Here is a 25,511-nt window from a genome sequence, read left to right on the forward strand (position 1 = left end):
ATGCACAGTTGCTGAAGTTGAACCAAAATGAGCTTGTCATCTGGCTTCTGCAACTTTTAACATGAAAAATCCAATGAGGAGAAGAAAAGCAAAGCCAAAGAGTCCATCCCAAAATCCGACAAACAAGCCAAATGAACAAAAAGCATTGAATTCAATTCTTTCTGATTTTAGAAACTGCATTAAAGAAGGGGTGCACCGGTCCTGGAGATACTGCAATACCAGGTCAATGCGTGGAGTGGACAGAGCAAGCTCTTTTTCCATCTCCCTGTTCTAAAAATCCATTTAATATATGGTCCCCAGATAGGGGACGTATCAGATATTAAACTGATAAGAACAGATACTACACTTGATCTTAGCCAAAAGGCCGAGAAGCGATAACCAGAATTGGTTTCCGACTACGGTGCCACCCAAGGATTCTGAAAAGTCCATTTGTGGAGATGGCCACCTGGACTCCCGTTAAGAAGACATGCTGTCAACCTCTAGATCCCTCACATGCCTGCACTTTTCGGCTTGCTGCTGCTGCAATCCACGCGTTTTAGATCTGCATAACTCCACCTCTTTTAGCACAGTACCCTCAACCCCCGGCTGTTCCCACCCGCCTCAGCACCGTTGGAAGGGAGGAGAACCAATTAAGGCGGGGGGGGGGGGTGGAACGAGCAGCTGTCTACCCTTAGCAGGAGGGTTGCTGATTAATTACCTCTCCTGCTGCTGCTGCTGCTGCTGGCTGTCCAGCAGCAGACTGAAGGTGGCTGCTGCTGTGCGCAGGTATATAAAGGCTCAGAGCCTATTATGACACGCGCAGCCAGCGTTCCATTGCCACATTCCGTCTACTGCAGGCGGGATACCTGGATGGCTGAATGTCACTGAGAAGCTCACAGAGACCGCCATAAGCAACAGTTTAAAAGAATGCCACAGACTAATCAACCAAACTTTTTGGGTTGGTTTCTCTTTTATAGTCTGCAGGCATTAAATGAAAGAAGTCAGTGTTCCAGCAGAGGGAGACAACGTTTCAGAAAAGGCATTGTAGCAAACCAAAAAAGAAATTTTAAGCGCAGCAGAGTAACCAGCTCACATACCTGTTAGCTCAGGTGAGTTTAAAAGGCTGCTGTTGATAACAAGGGCATTTGCTAAATAGATGGTGTGTGTGCAACAATATACTGAAAGGTCAATTATATTGTGCAGCTTATCTCACCACCTGTAGTTATTTAGGTGAAAGCTCCAAAATGCTTGCCTAATATGTCTGTTTATCCAAAAGGAAGTATAGAGGGAGAGCTAGATAGATAGCATTGCATTACATTACATGGCAATGCAATGCACAGTTGCTGAAGTTGAACCAAAATGAGCTTGTCATCTGGCTTCTGCAACTTTTAACATGAAAAATCCAATGAGGAGAAGAAAAGCAAAGCCAAAGAGTCCATCCCAAAATCCGACAAACAAGCCAAATGAACAAAAAGCATTGAATTCAATTCTTTCTGATTTTAGAAACTGCATTAAAGAAGGGGTGCACCGGTCCTGGAGATACTGCAATACCAGGTCAATGCGTGGAGTGGACAGAGCAAGCTCTTTTTCCATCTCCCTGTTCTAAAAATCCATTTAATATATGGTCCCCAGATAGGGGACGTATCAGATATTAAACTGATAAGAACAGATTTTTTCTTTTTTAAAGCCCGAATTCGTGTACAAAACCCGAGTGCGCTTAAAAAAGTGACAAGTGCCACAAAAAAAGTGCACTAGGATGCTGGTCTTCTTGAAACCCTCTCCAAAATGAGAAGGGTCCCCCAAACCATTCCCCGTCCCTCCGAGCCAGAAGGCCACAGCGAGGAACAGGGACAAATAGCCACCTCCAGCCAGAGCCAGAGGCGACCCAATCTTACCCCCAATACCTGCCCGAGTTCTCACCCAAGCAAGGCACTGGGAGCCAAAGACTGTGCTCCCCTCCCGGAAGAAGGGAGCCAACAACGCTCTCCTCCCGAAAGAGGAGAGCCAGGGGGGTTCAGGGGGGAGCGGAACCTGATGGCCACACACTCCCCCCCTAGACCTGCCAAGAGAGGAACCCATAAGGGAACCGCATCCCGACAAAATCCTAGTAAGGACGTGGACACACGTGAAAAAGTGGACACACAGTGACAAAAAAAAAATTTAAATAAATAGTGAAGGTTTCACAGTATAATACTGCCCGGACCTTCGACCGGGAATTGAAAAATTCCCCATCCTAAGGCCAGAAGGCCCGGAATAAGGGTGTGTGTGAAGAAAGAAATATTGAAGTGCTAGGCAAATGTGCCATAAATTCAAGTGGGGTTCCCAATCCCAGTGAGTTAAGGCACCCCAGGGTCACCACTCCTGGGGCACTTCACACTTCGGGCTTTCGATCTTCCCCGGCCCAATGGCGTCGATCCTGGGGGGCCATGCTTTCCACCAGATGACTATATTAGCCACCTGGCGTACTAACAAGCGCCTAAACCCCAGTGTGCATAATGTATCAATCTACTAGGGCGGCCAACATCCAAAACCGCCTTTTCAAAAGATACTACACTTGATCTTAGCCAAAAGGCCGAGAAGCGATAACCAGAATTGGTTTCCGACTACGGTGCCACCCAAGGATTCTGAAAAGTCCATTTGTGGAGATGGCCACCTGGACTCCCGTTAAGAAGACATGCTGTCAACCTCTAGATCCCTCACATGCCTGCACTTTTCGGCTTGCTGCTGCTGCAATCCACGCGTTTTAGATCTGCATAACTCCACCTCTTTTAGCACAGTACCCTCAACCCCCGGCTGTTCCCACCCGCCTCAACACCGTTGGAAGGGAGGAGAACCAATTAAGGCGGGGGGGGGGGGTGGAACGAGTAGCTGTTTACCCTTAGCAGGAGGGTTGCTGATTAATTACCTCTCCTGCTGCTGCTGCTGCTGCTGGCTGTCCAGCAGCAGACTGAAGGTGGCTGCTGCTGTGCGCAGGTATATAAAGGCTCAGAGCCTATTATGACACGCACAGGAAGCGTTCCATTGCCACATTCCGTCTACTGCAGGCGGGATACCTGGATGGCTGAATGTCACTGAGAAGCTCACAGAGACCGCCATAAGCAACAGTTTAAAAGAATGCCACAGACTAATCAACCAAACTTTTTGGGTTGGTTTCTCTTTTATAGTCTGCAGGCATTAAATGAAAGAAGTCAGTGTTCCAGCAGAGGGAGACAACGTTTCAGAAAAGGCATTGTAGCAAACCAAAAAAGAAATTTTAAGCGCAGCAGAGTAACCAGCTCACATACCTGTTAGCTCAGGTGAGTTTAAAAGGCTGCTGTTGATAACAAGGGCATTTGCTAAATAGATGGTGTGTGTGCAACAATATACTGAAAGGTCAATTATATTGTGCAGCTTATCTCACCACCTGTAGTCATTTAGGTGAAAGCTCCAAAATGCTTGCCTAATATGTCTGTTTATCCAAAAGGAAGTATAGAGGGAGAGCTAGATAGATAGCATTGCATTACATTACATGGCAATGCAATGCACAGTTGCTGAAGTTGAACCAAAATGAGCTTGTCATCTGGCTTCTGCAACTTTTAACATGAAAAATCCAATGAGGAGAAGAAAAGCAAAGCCAAAGAGTCCATCCCAAAATCCGACAAACAAGCCAAATGAACAAAAAGCATTGAATTCAATTCTTTCTGATTTTAGAAACTGCATTAAAGAAGGGGTGCACCGGTCCTGGAGATACTGCAATACCAGGTCAATGCGTGGAGTGGACAGAGCAAGCTCTTTTTCCATCTCCCTGTTCTAAAAATCCATTTAATATATGGTCCCCAGATAGGGGACGTATCAGATATTAAACTGATAAGAACAGATACTACACTTGATCTTAGCCAAAAGGCCGAGAAGCGATAACCAGAATTGGTTTCCGACTACGGTGCCACCCAAGGATTCTGAAAAGTCCATTTGTGGAGATGGCCACCTGGACTCCCGTTAAGAAGACATGCTGTCAACCTCTAGATCCCTCACATGCCTGCACTTTTCGGCTTGCTGCTGCTGCAATCCACGCGTTTTAGATCTGCATAACTCCACCTCTTTTAGCACAGTACCCTCAACCCCCGGCTGTTCCCACCAGCCTCAACACCGTTGGAAGGGAGGAGAACCAATTAAGGCGGGGGCGGGGGGGTGGAACGAGCAGCTGTCTACCCTTAGCAGGAGGGTTGCTGATTAATTACCTCTCCTGCTGCTGCTGCTGCTGCTGGCTGTCCAGCAGCAGACTGAAGGTGGCTGCTGCTGTGCGCAGGTATATAAAGGCTCAGAGCCTATTATGACACGCGCAGCCAGCGTTCCATTGCCACATTCCGTCTACTGCAGGCGGGATACCTGGATGGCTGAATGTCACTGAGAAGCTCACAGAGACCGCCATAAGCAACAGTTTAAAAGAATGCCACAGACTAATCAACCAAACTTTTTGGGTTGGTTTCTCTTTTATAGTCTGCAGGCATTAAATGAAAGAAGTCAGTGTTCCAGCAGAGGGAGACAACGTTTCAGAAAAGGCATTGTAGCAAACCAAAAAAGAAATTTTAAGCGCAGCAGAGTAACCAGCTCACATACCTGTTAGCTCAGGTGAGTTTAAAAGGCTGCTGTTGATAACAAGGGCATTTGCTAAATAGATGGTGTGTGTGCAACAATATACTGAAAGGTCAATTATATTGTGCAGCTTATCTCACCACCTGTAGTTATTTAGGTGAAAGCTCCAAAATGCTTGCCTAATATGTCTGTTTATCCAAAAGGAAGTATAGAGGGAGAGCTAGATAGATAGCATTGCATTACATTACATGGCAATGCAATGCACAGTTGCTGAAGTTGAACCAAAATGAGCTTGTCATCTGGCTTCTGCAACTTTTAACATGAAAAATCCAATGAGGAGAAGAAAAGCAAAGCCAAAGAGTCCATCCCAAAATCCGACAAACAAGCCAAATGAACAAAAAGCATTGAATTCAATTCTTTCTGATTTTAGAAACTGCATTAAAGAAGGGGTGCACCGGTCCTGGAGATACTGCAATACCAGGTCAATGCGTGGAGTGGACAGAGCAAGCTCTTTTTCCATCTCCCTGTTCTAAAAATCCATTTAATATATGGTCCCCAGATAGGGGACGTATCAGATATTAAACTGATAAGAACAGATACTACACTTGATCTTAGCCAAAAGGCCGAGAAGCGATAACCAGAATTGGTTTCCGACTACGGTGCCACCCAAGGATTCTGAAAAGTCCATTTGTGGAGATGGCCACCTGGACTCCCGTTAAGAAGACATGCTGTCAACCTCTAGATCCCTCACATGCCTGCACTTTTCGGCTTGCTGCTGCTGCAATCCACGCGTTTTAGATCTGCATAACTCCACCTCTTTTAGCACAGTACCCTCAACCCCCGGCTGTTCCCACCCGCCTCAACACCGTTGGAAGGGAGGAGAACCAATTAAGGCGGGGGGTGGGGGGGGTGGAACGAGCAGCTGTCTACCCTTAGCAGGAGGGTTGCTGATTAATTACCTCTCCTGCTGCTACTGCTGCTGCTGGCTGTCCAGCAGCAGACTGAAGGTGGCTGCTGCTGTGCGCAGGTATATAAAGGCTCAGAGCCTATTATGACACGCGCAGCCAGCGTTCCATTGCCACATTCCGTCTACTGCAGGCGGGATACCTGGATGGCTGAATGTCACTGAGAAGCTCACAGAGACCGCCATAAGCAACAGTTTAAAAGAATGCCACAGACTAATCAACCAAACTTTTTGGGTTGGTTTCTCTTTTATAGTCTGCAGGCATTAAATGAAAGAAGTCAGTGTTCCAGCAGAGGGAGACAACGTTTCAGAAAAGGCATTGTAGCAAACCAAAAAAGAAATTTTAAGCGCAGCAGAGTAACCAGCTCACATACCTTTTAGCTCAGGTGAGTTTAAAAGGCTGCTGTTGATAACAAGGGCATTTGCTAAATAGATGGTGTGTGTGCAACAATATACTGAAAGGTCAATTATATTGTGCAGCTTATCTCACCACCTGTAGTTATTTAGGTGAAAGCTCCAAAATGCTTGCCTAATATGTCTGTTTATCCAAAAGGAAGTATAGAGGGAGAGCTAGATAGATAGCATTGCATTACATTACATGGCAATGCAATGCACAGTTGCTGAAGTTGAACCAAAATGAGCTTGTCATCTGGCTTCTGCAACTTTTAACATGAAAAATCCAATGAGGAGAAGAAAAGCAAAGCCAAAGAGTCCATCCCAAAATCCGACAAACAAGCCAAATGAACAAAAAGCATTGAATTCAATTCTTTCTGATTTTAGAAACTGCATTAAAGAAGGGGTGCACCGGTCCTGGAGATACTGCAATACCAGGTCAATGCGTGGAGTGGACAGAGCAAGCTCTTTTTCCATCTCCCTGTTCTAAAAATCCATTTAATATATGGTCCCCAGATAGGGGACGTATCAGATATTAAACTGATAAGAACAGATACTACACTTGATCTTAGCCAAAAGGCCGAGAAGCGATAACCAGAATTGGTTTCCGACTACGGTGCCACCCAAGGATTCTGAAAAGTCCATTTGTGGAGATGGCCACCTGGACTCCCGTTAAGAAGACATGCTGTCAACCTCTAGATCCCTCACATGCCTGCACTTTTCGGCTTGCTGCTGCTGCAATCCACGCGTTTTAGATCTGCATAACTCCACCTCTTTTAGCACAGTACCCTCAACCCCCGGCTGTTCCCACCCACCTCAACACCGTTGGAAGGGAGGAGAACCAATTAAGGCGGGGGAGGGGTGGAACGAGCAGCTGTCTACCCTTAGCAGGAGGGTTGCTGATTAATTACCTCTCCTGCTGCTGCTGCTGCTGGCTGTCCAGCAGCAGACTGAAGGTGGCTGCTGCTGTGCGCAGGTATATAAAGGCTCAGAGCCTATTATGACACGCGCAGCCAGCGTTCCATTGCCACATTCCGTCTACTGCAGGCGGGATACCTGGATGGCTGAATGTCACTGAGAAGCTCACAGAGACCGCCATAAGCAACAGTTTAAAAGAATGCCACAGACTAATCAACCAAACTTTTTGGGTTGGTTTCTCTTTTATAGTCTGCAGGCATTAAATGAAAGAAGTCAGTGTTCCAGCAGAGGGAGACAACGTTTCAGAAAAGGCATTGTAGCAAACCAAAAAAGAAATTTTAAGCGCAGCAGAGTAACCAGCTCACATACCTGTTAGCTCAGGTGAGTTTAAAAGGCTGCTGTTGATAACAAGGGCATTTGCTAAATAGATGGTGTGTGTGCAACAATATACTGAAAGGTCAATTATATTGTGCAGCTTATCTCACCACCTGTAGTTATTTAGGTGAAAGCTCCAAAATGCTTGCCTAATATGTCTGTTTATCCAAAAGGAAGTATAGAGGGAGAGCTAGATAGATAGCATTGCATTACATTACATGGCAATGCAATGCACAGTTGCTGAAGTTGAACCAAAATGAGCTTGTCATCTGGCTTCTGCAACTTTTAACATGAAAAATCCAATGAGGAGAAGAAAAGCAAAGCCAAAGAGTCCATCCCAAAATCCGACAAACAAGCCAAATGAACAATAAGCATTGAATTCAATTCTTTCTGATTTTAGAAACTGCATTAAAGAAGGGGTGCACCGGTCCTGGAGATACTGCAATACCAGGTCAATGCGTGGAGTGGACAGAGCAAGCTCTTTTTCCATCTCCCTGTTCTAAAAATCCATTTAATATATGGTCCCCAGATAGGGGACGTATCAGATATTAAACTGATAAGAACAGATACTACACTTGATCTTAGCCAAAAGGCCGAGAAGCGATAACCAGAATTGGTTTCCGACTACGGTGCCACCCAAGGATTCTGAAAAGTCCATTTGTGGAGATGGCCACCTGGACTCCCGTTAAGAAGACATGCTGTCAACCTCTAGATCCCTCACATGCCTGCACTTTTCGGCTTGCTGCTGCTGCAATCCACGCGTTTTAGATCTGCATAACTCCACCTCTTTTAGCACAGTACCCTCAACCCCCGGCTGTTCCCACCCGCCTCAACACCGTTGGAAGGGAGGAGAACCAATTAAGGCGGGGGGGGGGGTGGAACGAGCAGCTGTCTACCCTTAGCAGGAGGGTTGCTGATTAATTACCTCTCCTGCTGCTGCTGCTGCTGCTGGCTGTCCAGCAGCAGACTGAAGGTGGCTGCTGCTGTGCGCAGGTATATAAAGGCTCAGAGCCTATTATGACATGCGCAGCCAGCGTTCCATTGCCACATTCCGTCTACTGCAGGCGGGATACCTGGATGGCTGAATGTCACTGAGAAGCTCACAGAGACCGCCATAAGCAACAGTTTAAAAGAATGCCACAGACTAATCAACCAAACTTTTTGGGTTGGTTTCTCTTTTATAGTCTGCAGGCATTAAATGAAAGAAGTCAGTGTTCCAGCAGAGGGAGACAACGTTTCAGAAAAGGCATTGTAGCAAACCAAAAAAGAAATTTTAAGCGCAGCAGAGTAACCAGCTCACATACCTGTTAGCTCAGGTGAGTTTAAAAGGCTGCTGTTGATAACAAGGGCATTTGCTAAATAGATGGTGTGTGTGCAACAATATACTGAAAGGTCAATTATATTGCGCAGCTTATCTCACCACCTGTAGTTATTTAGGTGAAAGCTCCAAAATGCTTGCCTAATATGTCTGTTTATCCAAAAGGAAGTATAGAGGGAGAGCTAGATAGATAGCATTGCATTACATTACATGGCAATGCAATGCACAGTTGCTGAAGTTGAACCAAAATGAGCTTGTCATCTGGCTTCTGCAACTTTTAACATTAAAAATCCAATGAGGAGAAGAAAAGCAAAGCCAAAGAGTCCATCCCAAAATCCGACAAACAAGCCAAATGAACAAAAAGCATTGAATTCAATTCTTTCTGATTTTAGAAACTGCATTAAAGAAGGGGTGCACCGGTCCTGGAGATACTGCAATACCAGGTCAATGCGTGGAGTGGACAGAGCAAGCTCTTTTTCCATCTCCCTGTTCTAAAAATCCATTTAATATATGGTCCCCAGATAGGGGACGTATCAAATATTAAACTGATAAGAACAGATACTACACTTGATCTTAGCCAAAAGGCCGAGAAGCGATAACCAGAATTGGTTTCCGACTACGGTGCCACCCAAGGATTCTGAAAAGTCCATTTGTGGAGATGGCCACCCTGACTCCCGTTAAGAAGACATGCTGTCAACCTCTAGATCCCTCACATGCCTGCACTTTTCGGCTTGCTGCTGCTGCAATCCACGCGTTTTAGATCTGCATAACTCCACCTCTTTTAGCACAGTACCCTCAACCCCCGGCTGTTCCCACCCGCCTCAACACCGTTGGAAGGGAGGAGAACCAATTAAGGCGGGGGTGGGGGGGTGGAACGAGCAGCTGTCTACCCTTAGCAGGAGGGTTGCTGATTAATTACCTCTCCTGCTGCTGCTGCTGCTGCTGGCTGTCCAGCAGCAGACTGAAGGTGGCTGCTGCTGTGCGCAGGTATATAAAGGCTCAGAGCCTATTATGACACGCGCAGCCAGCGTTCCATTGCCACATTCCGTCTACTGCAGGCGGGATACCTGGATGGCTGAATGTCACTGAGAAGCTCACAGAGACCGCCATAAGAAACAGTTTAAAAGAATGCCACAGACTAATCAACCAAACTTTTTGGGTTGGTTTCTCTTTTATAGTCTGCAGGCATTAAATGAAAGAAGTCAGTGTTCCAGCAGAGGGAGACAACGTTTCAGAAAAGGCATTGTAGCAAACCAAAAAAGAAATTTTAAGCGCAGCAGAGTAACCAGCTCACATACCTGTTAGCTCAGGTGAGTTTAAAAGGCTGCTGTTGATAACAAGGGCATTTGCTAAATAGATGGTGTGTGTGCAACAATATACTGAAAGGTCAATTATATTGTGCAGCTTATCTCACCACCTGTAGTTATTTAGGTGAAAGCTCCAAAATGCTTGCCTAATATGTCTGTTTATCCAAAAGGAAGTATAGAGGGAGAGCTAGATAGATAGCATTGCATTACATTACATGGCAATGCAATGCACAGTTGCTGAAGTTGAACCAAAATGAGCTTGTCATCTGGCTTCTGCAACTTTTAACATGAAAAATCCAATGAGGAGAAGAAAAGCAAAGCCAAAGAGTCCATCCCAAAATCCGACAAACAAGCCAAATGAACAAAAAGCATTGAATTCAATTCTTTCTGATTTTAGAAACTGCATTAAAGAAGGGGTGCACCGGTCCTGGAGATACTGCAATACCAGGTCAATGCGTGGAGTGGACAGAGCAAGCTCTTTTTCCATCTCCCTGTTCTAAAAATCCATTTAATATATGGTCCCCAGATAGGGGACGTATCAGATATTAAACTGATAAGAACAGATACTACACTTGATCTTAGCCAAAAGGCCGAGAAGCGATAACCAGAATTGGTTTCCGACTACGGTGCCACCCAAGGATTCTGAAAAGTCCATTTGTGGAGATGGCCACCTGGACTCCCGTTAAGAAGACATGCTGTCAACCTCTAGATCCCTCACATGCCTGCACTTTTCGGCTTGCTGCTGCTGCAATCCACGTGTTTTAGATCTGCATAACTCCACCTCTTTTAGCACAGTACCCTCAACCCCCGGCTGTTCCCACCCGCCTCAACACCGTTGGAAGGGAGGAGAACCAATTAAGGCGGGGGGGGGTGGAACGAGCAGCTGTCTACCCTTAGCAGGAGGGTTGCTGATTAATTACCTCTCCTGCTGCTGCTGCTGCTGCTGGCTGTCCAGCAGCAGACTGAAGGTGGCTGCTGCTGTGCGCAGGTATATAAAGGCTCAGAGCCTATTATCACACGCGCAGCCAGCGTTCCATTGCCACATTCCGTCTACTGCAGGCGGGATACCTGGATGGCTGAATGTCACTGAGAAGCTCACAGAGACCGCCATAAGCAACAGTTTAAAAGAATGCCACAGACTAATCAACCAAACTTTTTGGGTTGGTTTCTCTTTTATAGTCTGCAGGCATTAAATGAAAGAAGTCAGTGTTCCAGCAGAGGGAGACAACGTTTCAGAAAAGGCATTGTAGCAAACCAAAAAATAAATTTTAAGTGCAGCAGAGTAACCAGCTCACATACCTGTTAGCTCAGGTGAGTTTAAAAGGCTGCTGTTGATAACAAGGGCATTTGCTAAATAGATGGTGTGTGTGCAACAATATACTGAAAGGTCAATTATATTGTGCAGCTTATCTCACCACCTGTAGTTATTTAGGTGAAAGCTCCAAAATGCTTGCCTAATATGTCTGTTTATCCAAAAGGAAGTATAGAGGGAGAGCTAGATAGATAGCATTGCATTACATTACATGGCAATGCAATGCACAGTTGCTGAAGTTGAACCAAAATGAGCTTGTCATCTGGCTTCTGCAACTTTTAACATGAAAAATCCAATGAGGAGAAGAAAAGCAAAGCCAAAGAGTCCATCCCAAAATCCGACAAACAAGCCAAATGAACAAAAAGCATTGAATTCAATTCTTTCTGATTTTAGAAACTGCATTAAAGAAGGGGTGCACCGGTCCTGGAGATACTGCAATACCAGGTCAATGCGTGGAGTGGACAGAGCAAGCTCTTTTTCCATCTCCCTGTTCTAAAAATCCAATTAATATATGGTCCCCAGATAGGGGACGTATCAGATATTAAACTGATAAGAACAGATACTACACTTGATCTTAGCCAAAAGGCCGAGAAGCGATAACCAGAATTGGTTTCCGACTACGGTGCCACCCAAGGATTCTGAAAAGTCCATTTGTGGAGATGGCCACCTGGACTCCCGTTAAGAAGACATGCTGTCAACCTCTAGATCCCTCACATGCCTGCACTTTTCGGCTTGCTGCTGCTGCAATCCACGCGTTTTAGATCTGCATAACTCCACCTCTTTTAGCACAGTACCCTCAACCCCCGGCTGTTCCCACCCGCCTCAACACCGTGGGAAGGGAGGAGAACCAATTAAGGCGGGGGGGGGGGTGGAACGAGCAGCTGTCTACCCTTAGCAGGAGGGTTGCTGATTAATTACCTCTCCTGCTGCTGCTGCTGCTGCTGGCTGTCCAGCAGCAGACTGAAGGTGGCTGCTGCTGTGCGCAGGTATATAAAGGCTCAGAGCCTATTATGACATGCGCAGCCAGCGTTCCATTGCCACATTCCGTCTACTGCAGGCGGGATACCTGGATGGCTGAATGTCACTGAGAAGCTCACAGAGACCGCCATAAGCAACAGTTTAAAAGAATGCCACAGACTAATCAACCAAACTTTTTGGGTTGGTTTCTCTTTTATAGTCTGCAGGCATTAAATGAAAGAAGTCAGTGTTCCAGCAGAGGGAGACAACGTTTCAGAAAAGGCATTGTAGCAAACCAAAAAAGAAATTTTAAGCGCAGCAGAGTAACCAGCTCACATACCTGTTAGCTCAGGTGAGTTTAAAAGGCTGCTGTTGATAACAAGGGCATTTGCTAAATAGATGGTGTGTGTGCAACAATATACTGAAAGGTCAATTATATTGCGCAGCTTATCTCACCACCTGTAGTTATTTAGGTGAAAGCTCCAAAATGCTTGCCTAATATGTCTGTTTATCCAAAAGGAAGTATAGAGGGAGAGCTAGATAGATAGCATTGCATTACATTACATGGCAATGCAATGCACAGTTGCTGAAGTTGAACCAAAATGAGCTTGTCATCTGGCTTCTGCAACTTTTAACATTAAAAATCCAATGAGGAGAAGAAAAGCAAAGCCAAAGAGTCCATCCCAAAATCCGACAAACAAGCCAAATGAACAAAAAGCATTGAATTCATTTCTTTCTGATTTTAGAAACTGCATTAAAGAAGGGGTGCACCGGTCCTGGAGATACTGCAATACCAGGTCAATGCGTGGAGTGGACAGAGCAAGCTCTTTTTCCATCTCCCTGTTCTAAAAATCCATTTAATATATGGTCCCCAGATAGGGGACGTATCAAATATTAAACTGATAAGAACAGATACTACACTTGATCTTAGCCAAAAGGCCGAGAAGCGATAACCAGAATTGGTTTCCGACTACGGTGCCACCCAAGGATTCTGAAAAGTCCATTTGTGGAGATGGCCACCCTGACTCCCGTTAAGAAGACATGCTGTCAACCTCTAGATCCCTCACATGCCTGCACTTTTCGGCTTGCTGCTGCTGCAATCCACGCGTTTTAGATCTGCATAACTCCACCTCTTTTAGCACAGTACCCTCAACCCCCGGCTGTTCCCACCCGCCTCAACACCGTTGGAAGGGAGGAGAACCAATTAAGGCGGGGGTGGGGGGGTGGAACGAGCAGCTGTCTACCCTTAGCAGGAGGGTTGCTGATTAATTACCTCTCCTGCTGCTGCTGCTGCTGCTGGCTGTCCAGCAGCAGACTGAAGGTGGCTGCTGCTGTGCGCAGGTATATAAAGGCTCAGAGCCTATTATGACACGCGCAGCCAGCGTTCCATTGCCACATTCCGTCTACTGCAGGCGGGATACCTGGATGGCTGAATGTCACTGAGAAGCTCACAGAGACCGCCATAAGAAACAGTTTAAAAGAATGCCACAGACTAATCAACCAAACTTTTTGGGTTGGTTTCTCTTTTATAGTCTGCAGGCATTAAATGAAAGAAGTCAGTGTTCCAGCAGAGGGAGACAACGTTTCAGAAAAGGCATTGTAGCAAACCAAAAAAGAAATTTTAAGCGCAGCAGAGTAACCAGCTCACATACCTGTTAGCTCAGGTGAGTTTAAAAGGCTGCTGTTGATAACAAGGGCATTTGCTAAATAGATGGTGTGTGTGCAACAATATACTGAAAGGTCAATTATATTGTGCAGCTTATCTCACCACCTGTAGTTATTTAGGTGAAAGCTCCAAAATGCTTGCCTAATATGTCTGTTTATCCAAAAGGAAGTATAGAGGGAGAGCTAGATAGATAGCATTGCATTACATTACATGGCAATGCAATGCACAGTTGCTGAAGTTGAACCAAAATGAGCTTGTCATCTGGCTTCTGCAACTTTTAACATGAAAAATCCAATGAGGAGAAGAAAAGCAAAGCCAAAGAGTCCATCCCAAAATCCGACAAACAAGCCAAATGAACAAAAAGCATTGAATTCAATTCTTTCTGATTTTAGAAACTGCATTAAAGAAGGGGTGCACCGGTCCTGGAGATACTGCAATACCAGGTCAATGCGTGGAGTGGACAGAGCAAGCTCTTTTTCCATCTCCCTGTTCTAAAAATCCATTTAATATATGGTCCCCAGATAGGGGACGTATCAGATATTAAACTGATAAGAACAGATACTACACTTGATCTTAGCCAAAAGGCCGAGAAGCGATAACCAGAATTGGTTTCCGACTACGGTGCCACCCAAGGATTCTGAAAAGTCCATTTGTGGAGATGGCCACCTGGACTCCCGTTAAGAAGACATGCTGTCAACCTCTAGATCCCTCACATGCCTGCACTTTTCGGCTTGCTGCTGCTGCAATCCACGTGTTTTAGATCTGCATAACTCCACCTCTTTTAGCACAGTACCCTCAACCCCCGGCTGTTCCCACCCGCCTCAACACCGTTGGAAGGGAGGAGAACCAATTAAGGCGGGGGGGGGTGGAACGAGCAGCTGTCTACCCTTAGCAGGAGGGTTGCTGATTAATTACCTCTCCTGCTGCTGCTGCTGCTGCTGGCTGTCCAGCAGCAGACTGAAGGTGGCTGCTGCTGTGCGCAGGTATATAAAGGCTCAGAGCCTATTATCACACGTGCAGCCAGCGTTCCATTGCCACATTCCGTCTACTGCAGGCGGGATACCTGGATGGCTGAATGTCACTGAGAAGCTCACAGAGACCGCCATAAGCAACAGTTTAAAAGAATGCCACAGACTAATCAACCAAACTTTTTGGGTTGGTTTCTCTTTTATAGTCTGCAGGCATTAAATGAAAGAAGTCAGTGTTCCAGCAGAGGGAGACAACGTTTCAGAAAAGGCATTGTAGCAAACCAAAAAATAAATTTTAAGTGCAGCAGAGTAACCAGCTCACATACCTGTTAGCTCAGGTGAGTTTAAAAGGCTGCTGTTGATAACAAGGGCATTTGCTAAATAGATGGTGTGTGTGCAACAATATACTGAAAGGTCAATTATATTGTGCAGCTTATCTCACCACCTGTAGTTATTTAGGTGAAAGCTCCAAAATGCTTGCCTAATATGTCTGTTTATCCAAAAGGAAGTATAGAGGGAGAGCTAGATAGATAGCATTGCATTACATTACATGGCAATGCAATGCACAGTTGCTGAAGTTGAACCAAAATGAGCTTGTCATCTGGCTTCTGCAACTTTTAACATGAAAAATCCAATGAGGAGAAGAAAAGCAAAGCCAAAGAGTCCATCCCAAAATCCGACAAACAAGCCAAATGAACAAAAAGCATTGAATTCAATTCTTTCTGATTTTAGAAACTGCATTAAAGAAGGGGTGCACCGGTCCTGGAGATACTGCAATACCAGGTCAATGCGTGGAGTGGACAGAGCAAGCTCTTTTTCCATCTCCCTGTTCTAAAAATCCAATTAATATATGGTCCCCAGATAGGGGACGTATCAGATATTAAACTGATAAGAACAGATACTACACTTGATCTTAGCCAAAAGGCCGAGAAGCGATAACCAGAATTGGTTTCCGACTACGGTGCCACCCAAGGATTCTGAAAAGTCCATTTGTGGAGATGGCCACCTGGACTCCCGTTAAGAAGACATGCTGTCAACCTCTAGATCCCTCACATGCCTGCACTTTTCGGCTTGCTGCTGCTGCAATCCACGCGATTTAGATCTGCATAACTCCACCTCTTTTAGCACAGTACCCTCAACCCCCGGCTGTTCCCACCCGCCTCAACACCGTTGGAAGGGAGGAGAACCAATTAAGGCGGGGGGGGGGGGTGGAACGAGCAGCTGTCTACCCTTAGCAGGAGGGTTGCTGATTAATTACCTCTCCTGCTGCTGCTGCTGCTGCTGGCTGTCCAGCAGCAGACTGAAGGTGGCTGCTGCTGTGCGCAGGTATATAAAGGCTCAGAGCCTATTATGACACGCGCAGCCAGCGTTCCATTGCCACATTCCGTCTACTGCAGGCGGGATACCTGGATGGCTGAATGTCACTGAGAAGCTCACAGAGACCGCCATAAGCAACAGTTTAAAAGAATGCCACAGACTAATCAACCAAACTTTTTGGGTTGGTTTCTCTTTTATAGTCTGCAGGCATTAAATGAAAGAAGTCAGTGTTCCAGCAGAGGGAGACAACGTTTCAGAAAAGGCATTGTAGCAAACCACAAAAGAAATTTTAAGCGCAGCAGAGTAACCAGCGCACATACCTGTTAGCTCAGGTGAGTTTAAAAGGCTGCTGTTGATAACAAGGGCATTTGCTAAATAGATGGTGTGTGTGCAACAATATACTGAAAGGTCAATTATATTGTGCAGCTTATCTCACCACCTGTAGTTATTTAGGTGAAAGCTCCAAAATGCTTGCCTAATATGTCTGTTTATCCAAAAGGAAGTATAGAGGGAGAGCTAGATAGATAGCATTGCATTACATTACATGGCAATGCAATGCACAGTTGCTGAAGTTGAACCAAAATGAGCTTGTCATCTGGCTTCTGCAACTTTTAACATGAAAAATCCAATGAGGAGAAGAAAAGCAAAGCCAAAGAGTCCATCCCAAAATCCGACAAACAAGCCAAATGAACAAAAAGCATTGAATTCAATTCTTTCTGATTTTAGAAACTGCATTAAAGAAGGGGTGCACCGGTCCTGGAGATACTGCAATACCAGGTCAATGCGTGGAGTGGACAGAGCAAGCTCTTTTTCCATCTCCCTGTTCTAAAAATCCATTTAATATATGGTCCCCAGATAGGGGACGTATCAGATATTAAACTGATAAGAACAGATACTACACTTGATCTTAGCCAAAAGGCCGAGAAGCGATAACCAGAATTGGTTTCCGACTACGGTGCCACCCAAGGATTCTGAAAAGTCCATTTGTGGAGATGGCCACCTGGACTCCCGTTAAGAAGACATGCTGTCAACCTCTAGAACCCTCACATGCCTGCACTTTTCGGCTTGCTGCTGCTGCAATCCACGCGTTTTAGATCTGCATAACTCCACCTCTTTTAGCACAGTACCCTCAACCCCCGGCTGTTCCCACCCGCCTCAACACCGTTGGAAGGGAGGAGAACCAATTAAGGCGGGGGGGGGGGGTGGAACGAGCAGCTGTCTACCCTTAGCAGGAGGGTTGCTGATTAATTACCTCTCCTGCTGCTGCTGCTGCTGCTGGCTGTCCAGCAGCAGACTGAAGGTGGCTGCTGCTGTGCGCAGGTATATAAAGGCTCAGAGCCTATTATGACACGCGCAGCCAGCGTTCCATTGCCACATTCCGTCTACTGCAGGCGGGATACCTGGATGGCTGAATGTCACTGAGAAGCTCACAGAGACCGCCATAAGCAACAGTTTAAAAGAATGCCACAGACTAATCAACCAAACTTTTTGGGTTGGTTTCTCTTTTATAGTCTGCAGGCATTAAATGAAAGAAGTCAGTGTTCCAGCAGAGAGAGACAACGTTTCAGAAAAGGCATTGTAGCAAACCAAAAAAGAAATTTTAAGCGCAGCAGAGTAACCAGCTCACATACCTGTTAGCTCAGGTGAGTTTAAAAGGCTGCTGTTGATAACAAGGGCATTTGCTAAATAGATGGTGTGTGTGCAACAATATACTGAAAGGTCAATTATATTGTGCAGCTTATCTCACCACCTGTAGTTATTTAGGTGAAAGCTCCAAAATGCTTGCCTAATATGTCTGTTTATCCAAAAGGAAGTATAGAGGGAGAGCTAGATAGATAGCATTGCATTACATTACATGGCAATGCAATGCACAGTTGCTGAAGTTGAACCAAAATGAGCTTGTCATCTGGCTTCTGCAACTTTTAACATGAAAAATCCAATGAGGAGAAGAAAAGCAAAGCCAAAGAGTCCATCCCAAAATCCGACAAACAAGCCAAATGAACAAAAAGCATTGAATTCAATTCTTTCTGATTTTAGAAACTGCATTAAAGAAGGGGTGCACCGGTCCTGGAGATACTGCAATACCAGGTCAATGCGTGGAGTGGACAGAGCAAGCTCTTTTTCCATCTCCCTGTTCTAAAAATCCATTTAATATATGGTCCCCAGATAGGGGACGTATCAGATATTAAACTGATAAGAACAGATACTACACTTGATCTTAGCCAAAAGGCCGAGAAGCGATAACCAGAATTGGTTTCCGACTACGGTGCCACCCAAGGATTCTGAAAAGTCCATTTGTGGAGATGGCCACCTGGACTCCCGTTAAGAAGACATGCTGTCAACCTCTAGAACCCTCACATGCCTGCACTTTTCGGCTTGCTGCTGCTGCAATCCACGCGTTTTAGATCTGCATAACTCCACCTCTTTTAGCACAGTACCCTCAACCCCCGGCTGTTCCCACCCGCCTCAACACCGTTGGAAGGGAGGAGAACTAATTAAGGCGGGGGGGGGGGGTGGAACGAGCAGCTGTCTACCCTTAGCAGGAGGGTTGCTGATTAATTACCTCTCCTGCTGCTGCTGCTGCTGCTGGCTGTCCAGCAGCAGACTGAAGGTGGCTGCTGCTGTGCGCAGGTATATAAAGGCTCAGAGCCTATTATGACACGCGCAGCCAGCGTTCCATAGCCACATTCCGTCTACTGCAGGCGGGATACCTGGATGGCTGAATGTCACTGAGAAGCTCACAGAGACCGCCATAAGCAACAGTTTAAAAGAATGCCACAGACTAATCAACCAAACTTTTTGGGTTGGTTTCTCTTTTATAGTCTGCAGGCATTAAATGAAAGAAGTCAGTGTTCCAGCAGAGGGAGACAACGTTTCAGAAAAGGCATTGTAGCAAACCAAAAAAGAAATTTTTAGCGCAGCAGAGTAACCAGCTCACATACCTGTTAGCTCAGGTGAGTTTAAAAGGCTGCTGTTGATAACAAGGGCATTTGCTAAATAGATGGTGTGTGTGCAACAATATACTGAAAGGTCAATTATATTGTGCAGCTTATCTCACCACCTGTAGTTATTTAGGTGAAAGCTCCAAAATGCTTGCCTAATATGTCTGTTTATCCAAAAGGAAGTATAGAGGGAGAGCTAGATAGATAGCATTGCATTACATTACATGGCAATGCAATGCACAGTTGCTGAAGTTGAACCAAAATGAGCTTGTCATCTGGCTTCTGCAACTTTTAACATGAAAAATCCAATGAGGAGAAGAAAAGCAAAGCCAAAGAGTCCATCCCAAAATCCGACAAACAAGCCAAATGAACAAAAAGCATTGAATTCAATTCTTTCTGATTTTAGAAACTGCATTAAAGAAGGGGTGCACCGGTCCTGGAGATACTGCAATACCAGGTCAATGCGTGGAGTGGACAGAGCAAGCTCTTTTTCCATCTCCCTGTTCTAAAAATCCATTTAATATATGGTCCCCAGATAGGGGACGTATCAGATATTAAACTGATAAGAACAGATACTACACTTGATCTTAGCCAAAAGGCCAAGAAGCGATAACCAGAATTGGTTTCCGACTACGGTGCCACCCAAGGATTCTGAAAAGTCCATTTGTGGAGATGGCCACCTGGACTCCCGTTAAGAAGACATGCTGTCAACCTCTAGAACCCTCACATGCCTGCACTTTTCGGCTTGCTGCTGCTGCAATCCACGCGTTTTAGATCTGCATAACTCCACCTCTTTTAGCACAGTACCCTCAACCCCCGGCTGTTCCCACCCGCCTCAACACCGTTGGAAGGGAGGAGAACCAATTAAGGCGGGGGGGGGGGGGTGGAACGAGCAGCTGTCTACCCTTAGCAGGAGGGTTGCTGATTAATTACCTCTCCTGCTGCTGCTGCTGCTGGCTGTCCAGCAGCAGACTGAAGGTGGCTGCTGCTGTGCGCAGGTATATAAAGGCTCAGAGCCTATTATGACACGCGCAGCCAGCGTTCCATTGCCACATTCCGTCTACTGCAGGCGGGATACCTGGATGGCTGAATGTCACTGAGAAGCTCACAGAGACCGCCATAAGCAACAGTTTAAAAGAATGCCACAGACTAATCAACCAAACTTATTGGGTTGGTTTCTCTTTTATAGTCTGCAGGCATTAAATGAAAGAAGTCAGTGTTCCAGCAGAGAGAGACAACGTTTCAGAAAAGGCATTGTAGCAAACCAAAAAAGAAATTTTAAGCGCAGCAGAGTAACAAGCTCACATACCTGTTAGCTCAGGTGAGTTTAAAAGGCTGCTGTTGATAACAAGGGCATTTGCTAAATAGATGGTGTGTGTGCAACAATATACTGAAAGGTCAATTATATTGTGCAGCTTATCTCACCACCTGTAGTTATTTAGGTGAAAGCTCCAAAATGCTTGCCTAATATGTCTGTTTATCCAAAAGGAAGTATAGAGGGAGAGCTAGATAGATAGCATTGCATTACATTACATGGCAATGCAATGCACAGTTGCTGAAGTTGAACCAAAATGAGCTTGTCATCTGGCTTCTGCAACTTTTAACATGAAAAATCCAATGAGGAGAAGAAAAGCAAAGCCAAAGAGTCCATCCCAAAATCCGACAAACAAGCCAAATGAACAAAAAGCATTGAATTCAATTCTTTCTGATTTTAGAAACTGCATTAAAGAAGGGGTGCACCGGTCCTGGAGATACTGCAATACCAGGTCAATGCGTGGAGTGGACAGAGCAAGCTCTTTTTCCATCTCCCTGTTCTAAAAATCCATTTAATATATGGTCCCCAGATAGGGGACGTATCAGATATTAAACTGATAAGAACAGATACTACACTTGATCTTAGCCAAAAGGCCAAGAAGCGATAACCAGAATTGGTTTCCGACTACGGTGCCACCCAAGGATTCTGAAAAGTCCATTTGTGGAGATGGCCACCTGGACTCCCGTTAAGAAGACATGCTGTCAACCTCTAGAACCCTCACATGCCTGCACTTTTCGGCTTGCTGCTGCTGCAATCCACGCGTTTTAGATCTGCATAACTCCACCTCTTTTAGCACAGTACCCTCAACCCCCGGCTGTTCCCACCCGCCTCAACACCGTTGGAAGGGAGGAGAACCAATTAAGGCGGGGGGGGGGGGGTGGAACGAGCAGCTGTCTACCCTTAGCAGGAGGGTTGCTGATTAATTACCTCTCCTGCTGCTGCTGCTGCTGGCTGTCCAGCAGCAGACTGAAGGTGGCTGCTGCTGTGCGCAGGTATATAAAGGCTCAGAGCCTATTATGACACGCGCAGCCAGCGTTCCATTGCCACATTCCGTCTACTGCAGGCGGGATACCTGGATGGCTGAATGTCACTGAGAAGCTCACAGAGACCGCCATAAGCAACAGTTTAAAAGAATGCCACAGACTAATCAACCAAACTTTTTGGGTTGGTTTCTCTTTTATAGTCTGCAGGCATTAAATGAAAGAAGTCAGTGTTCCAGCAGAGGGAGACAACGTTTCAGAAAAGGCATTGTAGCAAACCAAAAAAGAAATTTTAAGCGCAGCAGAGTAACCAGCTCACATACCTGTTAGCTCAGGTGAGTTTAAAAGGCTGCTGTTGATAACAAGGGCATTTGCTAAATAGATGGTGTGTGTGCAACAATATACTGAAAGGTCAATTATATTGTGCAGCTTATCTCACCACCTGTAGTTATTTAGGTGAAAGCTCCAAAATGCTTGCCTAATATGTCTGTTTATCCAAAAGGAAGTATAGAGGGAGAGCTAGATAGATAGCATTGCATTACATTACATGGCAATGCAATGCACAGTTGCTGAAGTTGAACCAAAATGAGCTTGTCATCTGGCTTCTGCAACTTTTAACATGAAAAATCCAATGAGGAGAAGAAAAGCAAAGCCAAAGAGTCCATCCCAAAATCCGACAAACAAGCCAAATGAACAAAAAGCATTGAATTCAATTCTTTCTGATTTTAGAAACTGCATTAAAGAAGGGGTGCACCGGTCCTGGAGATACTGCAATACCAGGTCAATGCGTGGAGTGGACAGAGCAAGCTCTTTTTCCATCTCCCTGTTCTAAAAATCCATTTAATATATGGTCCCCAGATAGGGGACGTATCAGATATTAAACTGATAAGAACAGATTTTTTTTTTTTTTTTTTTTTTTAACCAAATCAGATAGGCCGGAGCATAAGCTCAATCAAATCGACTTACAAAAGCCTTTCATTGACACTTAGCCTTTCATCACACTTGGTATATAATCAAAAATAAAACCAAACCTTATCATCAGGTACATTATACACTACTAATTAAACTTTACCAAAAACCTCCACTTTTTAAACTTCCAGATCCCTTCAGCATCTATAATACTTCCACGTTCCTGATCCCAGAGGTATATTACATACATACGTGACAGAATCAATCTCAAACATTCATTAACTGACATTTTCTTCCTTTTAAAAACTAACAAATTCCTCGCATCCCACAAACTTTCAATTACACACACCACCAACAACCATAAAATCCTATCCTTAATTCTACTACATGCACCCATCCCAAACATAGCAAGTTTCCAATTAACATACTTTACACCCACCAATTCCTTGCAAAGTCCCCCTATACCCTTCCATACATCATATGCAAAATCACAATCCCATACCATATGTCTAACATGCTCTCTCAAACCACATCCATCCCTCAGGCATACCTCAGATTTAACTAAATCCCTCTTCTTTTGCACATCTCTAACAGGCAAAATGTCATGCAATATCATCCAAGCGATATCTCTCTGTCTGTTAGTCACACCATCTATACTTAATTTTCTCCACATCTCGGTTACTTCCTCCCCTCTCAACCCATTGATATTACATACCACTTCACGCTCACGCACCATCCTAATGACTTTCTTCTTTTGCCTAAAATCACTCATGTTAACGGACAACAAATCATACTTCCTTACAAATTTCTCAACACAACCATACCATACAGGACACTTAAAAGCAACAGGCACTCTAGCATCCCTTTTGACCCACTTTAAGCCATAAAGCATCCATCCAGCCGAATACTTCATCATATAAGCACACTTATTACTTTTCCCTAGAACCACCACCACCATTTTCACGTAACTAATCCCTAAAAAGAAATCAATATTTGGAAAATCCAAACCACCATTTACACATAACTTATAGACATATTCCCGTTTCAATTTCTCCATGCGACTTCCCCAAAGAAAATTAAAGATGAATTTCTCAGTTTTCCTAATTTTCTTAAAAGCAGCAGGATATACATTCTCAACAAACAACAAAATAGGCAAAATAACCGCCTTAATAATCAGAACTTTCCCAGTCAGAGTTAATTCTCTCATTCGCCAAAAATTCAACTTGCGCACCACTCTCACCCCACAATCTTCCCAACTCTCATTTCCTTTCAAATCATCATTAAACTTAATCCCAAGTACCTTTATTGCACCATCCTCACACCTCACACCATCCATCCGTACATTCCTCTCACCAAAACATTTAAAGGAACTCTTAGTCCAATTGACCTTAAAAGCTGAGACACTACAAAACAAACTTAATATCAACCTTGCCCTACTCATTGCAGCCATATTCCCACTCACAATCACTACATCATCCATGTAACCTAGAATTCTCACATCCTTTCCATTACTCCCAGGAATCATCACACCTCTCATAACCTTATCCTTCCTAACCATACACATCAACACTTCAATTACACTAATAAACAAAAAAGGGGACATAGGGCACCCCTGACGCACTCCTGATTTAATTCTCACTTTCTCACTCAACCACCCATTCACCAAAAATTCACTTGAAACATTACAATACAAACTCCTAACACAGTTTACAAAATTCCTGGAATAACCCATCTTAGACAAAACATTAAACATAAAGCTATGTGACACACGGTCAAAAGCTTTTTCAAAATCAACCGAAAACAACAAACATTTCTGCTTACGACTCATACAATCCCCAATCACATCACGCAACAACACCAAATTTTCAGTCATACTTCTCCCAGGCACTGCACACACTTGATCTTCATCCACCACACCGCCAATCACTTCCCGCATCCGGCTAGCCAACAATTTACTAAACACCTTATAGTCTGCATTCAAAAGGGTGATTGGCCTCCAATTCCCCAAATCCTTTTTATCACCTTTCTTATGAACCAAAACCACCACCCCATCTCTCATAGATTCACTCAACATATTCTCCGTGAACATATATTGGCACACCTCCAATAAGTCATTTCCCATCGTGTCCCATTCCTTAACATATAACTCCACGGGCAGTCCATCCTTCCCAGGTGTTTTATTCTTACTTGCAGACATCACAACTTTTTTAACTTCACCCAACACAATTACATCATCCAATATTTCACGTTCATCCTCACCCAAACAACCTTCTAAACACCCCAAAGCATCAGTCAACATCCTATCATCAACCCATTTTTCCCCATACAACTCCTTATAAAGCAACACCACCTCCTGCATCACATCCTTCCCACTCACACACACCCCATCACCATTCACCACCTCATCCATATCCACTTTCTTCCCAAAAACTTTTTTGAAAAAAAACCTTGTGCATTTCTCATTTTTCTCCAAATGTTCAATCTTAGAACGGTAAATAATTTCTTTCCCTTTACCCTCAATATATTTCTTAATCTCTTCTTTCACTTGACACATCAAAACATCCACATCCACTCCAATCATCCTTAACATCCTCAGCCACTCCAGTCTAGAGCTTAAATCATTAAATTTTGCTCTATTCATTGCTGCTTTCCTCCTGCCCCTTTTTCTAAAGAAAAAACCAATCTCACTCTTCATCCAGTCCCACCACTCAAGCACATTCCTGAAATCACTTTTTTTATCCCTCCACCTAACATACATTCGCCTAAAATCACGCATGATCCTATTATCTTCCAGCAAACGCACATTAAGTTTCCACACGCCACCACCATATACAAAGGAAATCTTACCTTCTAGACGTGCCCTCAAACACACATGGTCAGAGAAGGGAACATCTTCCTGCTGGATATTCCTACAAATAACATTTTGTGAAGAAAAGAAGATACGGTCTATTCTAGACTCTATGCCTCCCCTGTCGGCCTTATAGGTCGCAGGAGGTGGATTACCTAAAAAAACTTCCGCAGCATCCTGTAAGGAAAAATCCGCCACAAGACTCTTGAGTCTTTTACCTGTAACATCCATCTTATCCCCCTCCGTCACACAATTGAAATCTCCAACAAAAATTATTGGCATTTTGCCAGATAAAAAAAAACATAATTTCTCAAAAATTTCCAGCCTCTCCCCTTTATCTATTGGTGCATACATATTTACCACCCTAACCCTCCACCCCCTACAATTTAACTCACATATTACACACCTCCCCGCCTCCACCACCATGTAACTTTCTATCTTAACACTATAACCCTTCACCAAAACACCTAC

At 44.6% G+C, this 25,511-nt stretch overlaps 16 non-coding genes and 2 pseudogenes across 16 annotated transcripts; all 18 read right to left on the bottom strand.

The window, feature by feature from the left end:
• Window positions 1–185: 185 nt before the first annotated feature.
• Window positions 186–376, bottom strand: LOC141238266 (U2 spliceosomal RNA). The gene has a single exon (XR_012303757.1). It is a non-coding gene; the product is annotated as a U2 spliceosomal RNA (small nuclear RNA).
• A 1,120-nt stretch (window positions 377–1,496) lies between these two features.
• Window positions 1,497–1,677, bottom strand: LOC141237965 (U2 spliceosomal RNA; annotated as a pseudogene).
• A 794-nt stretch (window positions 1,678–2,471) lies between these two features.
• LOC141237982 (U2 spliceosomal RNA) lies at window positions 2,472–2,563 on the bottom strand (annotated as a pseudogene).
• Window positions 2,564–3,683: 1,120 nt separating this feature from the next.
• LOC141238267 (U2 spliceosomal RNA) lies at window positions 3,684–3,874 on the bottom strand. Its single transcript, XR_012303758.1, has one exon. It is a non-coding gene; the product is annotated as a U2 spliceosomal RNA (small nuclear RNA).
• Window positions 3,875–4,995: 1,121 nt separating this feature from the next.
• LOC141238268 (U2 spliceosomal RNA) lies at window positions 4,996–5,186 on the bottom strand. Its single transcript, XR_012303759.1, has one exon. It is a non-coding gene; the product is annotated as a U2 spliceosomal RNA (small nuclear RNA).
• Window positions 5,187–6,309: 1,123 nt separating this feature from the next.
• LOC141238269 (U2 spliceosomal RNA) lies at window positions 6,310–6,500 on the bottom strand. The gene has a single exon (XR_012303760.1). It is a non-coding gene; the product is annotated as a U2 spliceosomal RNA (small nuclear RNA).
• Window positions 6,501–7,615: 1,115 nt separating this feature from the next.
• LOC141238271 (U2 spliceosomal RNA) lies at window positions 7,616–7,806 on the bottom strand. Its single transcript, XR_012303762.1, has one exon. It is a non-coding gene; the product is annotated as a U2 spliceosomal RNA (small nuclear RNA).
• Window positions 7,807–8,925: 1,119 nt separating this feature from the next.
• LOC141238445 (U2 spliceosomal RNA) lies at window positions 8,926–9,116 on the bottom strand. The gene has a single exon (XR_012303930.1). It is a non-coding gene; the product is annotated as a U2 spliceosomal RNA (small nuclear RNA).
• Window positions 9,117–10,237: 1,121 nt separating this feature from the next.
• LOC141238272 (U2 spliceosomal RNA) lies at window positions 10,238–10,428 on the bottom strand. Its single transcript, XR_012303763.1, has one exon. It is a non-coding gene; the product is annotated as a U2 spliceosomal RNA (small nuclear RNA).
• A 1,117-nt stretch (window positions 10,429–11,545) lies between these two features.
• On the bottom strand, window positions 11,546–11,736 carry LOC141238397 (U2 spliceosomal RNA). Its single transcript, XR_012303884.1, has one exon. It is a non-coding gene; the product is annotated as a U2 spliceosomal RNA (small nuclear RNA).
• A 1,119-nt stretch (window positions 11,737–12,855) lies between these two features.
• On the bottom strand, window positions 12,856–13,046 carry LOC141238446 (U2 spliceosomal RNA). Its single transcript, XR_012303931.1, has one exon. It is a non-coding gene; the product is annotated as a U2 spliceosomal RNA (small nuclear RNA).
• A 1,121-nt stretch (window positions 13,047–14,167) lies between these two features.
• On the bottom strand, window positions 14,168–14,358 carry LOC141238273 (U2 spliceosomal RNA). Its single transcript, XR_012303764.1, has one exon. It is a non-coding gene; the product is annotated as a U2 spliceosomal RNA (small nuclear RNA).
• A 1,117-nt stretch (window positions 14,359–15,475) lies between these two features.
• LOC141238398 (U2 spliceosomal RNA) lies at window positions 15,476–15,666 on the bottom strand. The gene has a single exon (XR_012303885.1). It is a non-coding gene; the product is annotated as a U2 spliceosomal RNA (small nuclear RNA).
• Window positions 15,667–16,786: 1,120 nt separating this feature from the next.
• Window positions 16,787–16,977, bottom strand: LOC141238274 (U2 spliceosomal RNA). Its single transcript, XR_012303765.1, has one exon. It is a non-coding gene; the product is annotated as a U2 spliceosomal RNA (small nuclear RNA).
• A 1,120-nt stretch (window positions 16,978–18,097) lies between these two features.
• Window positions 18,098–18,288, bottom strand: LOC141238275 (U2 spliceosomal RNA). Its single transcript, XR_012303766.1, has one exon. It is a non-coding gene; the product is annotated as a U2 spliceosomal RNA (small nuclear RNA).
• A 1,120-nt stretch (window positions 18,289–19,408) lies between these two features.
• On the bottom strand, window positions 19,409–19,599 carry LOC141238382 (U2 spliceosomal RNA). Its single transcript, XR_012303870.1, has one exon. It is a non-coding gene; the product is annotated as a U2 spliceosomal RNA (small nuclear RNA).
• Window positions 19,600–20,717: 1,118 nt separating this feature from the next.
• On the bottom strand, window positions 20,718–20,908 carry LOC141238383 (U2 spliceosomal RNA). Its single transcript, XR_012303871.1, has one exon. It is a non-coding gene; the product is annotated as a U2 spliceosomal RNA (small nuclear RNA).
• A 1,118-nt stretch (window positions 20,909–22,026) lies between these two features.
• LOC141237963 (U2 spliceosomal RNA) lies at window positions 22,027–22,215 on the bottom strand. The gene has a single exon (XR_012303482.1). It is a non-coding gene; the product is annotated as a U2 spliceosomal RNA (small nuclear RNA).
• Window positions 22,216–25,511: the final 3,296 nt, after the last annotated feature.

The sequence above is a fragment of the Phyllobates terribilis genome, unplaced genomic scaffold, assembly GCF_046119375.1.
Source record: "Phyllobates terribilis strain yellow unplaced genomic scaffold, ASM4611937v1 Scaffold_737__1_contigs__length_740118, whole genome shotgun sequence".
Taxonomy (NCBI): domain Eukaryota; kingdom Metazoa; phylum Chordata; class Amphibia; order Anura; family Dendrobatidae; genus Phyllobates; species Phyllobates terribilis.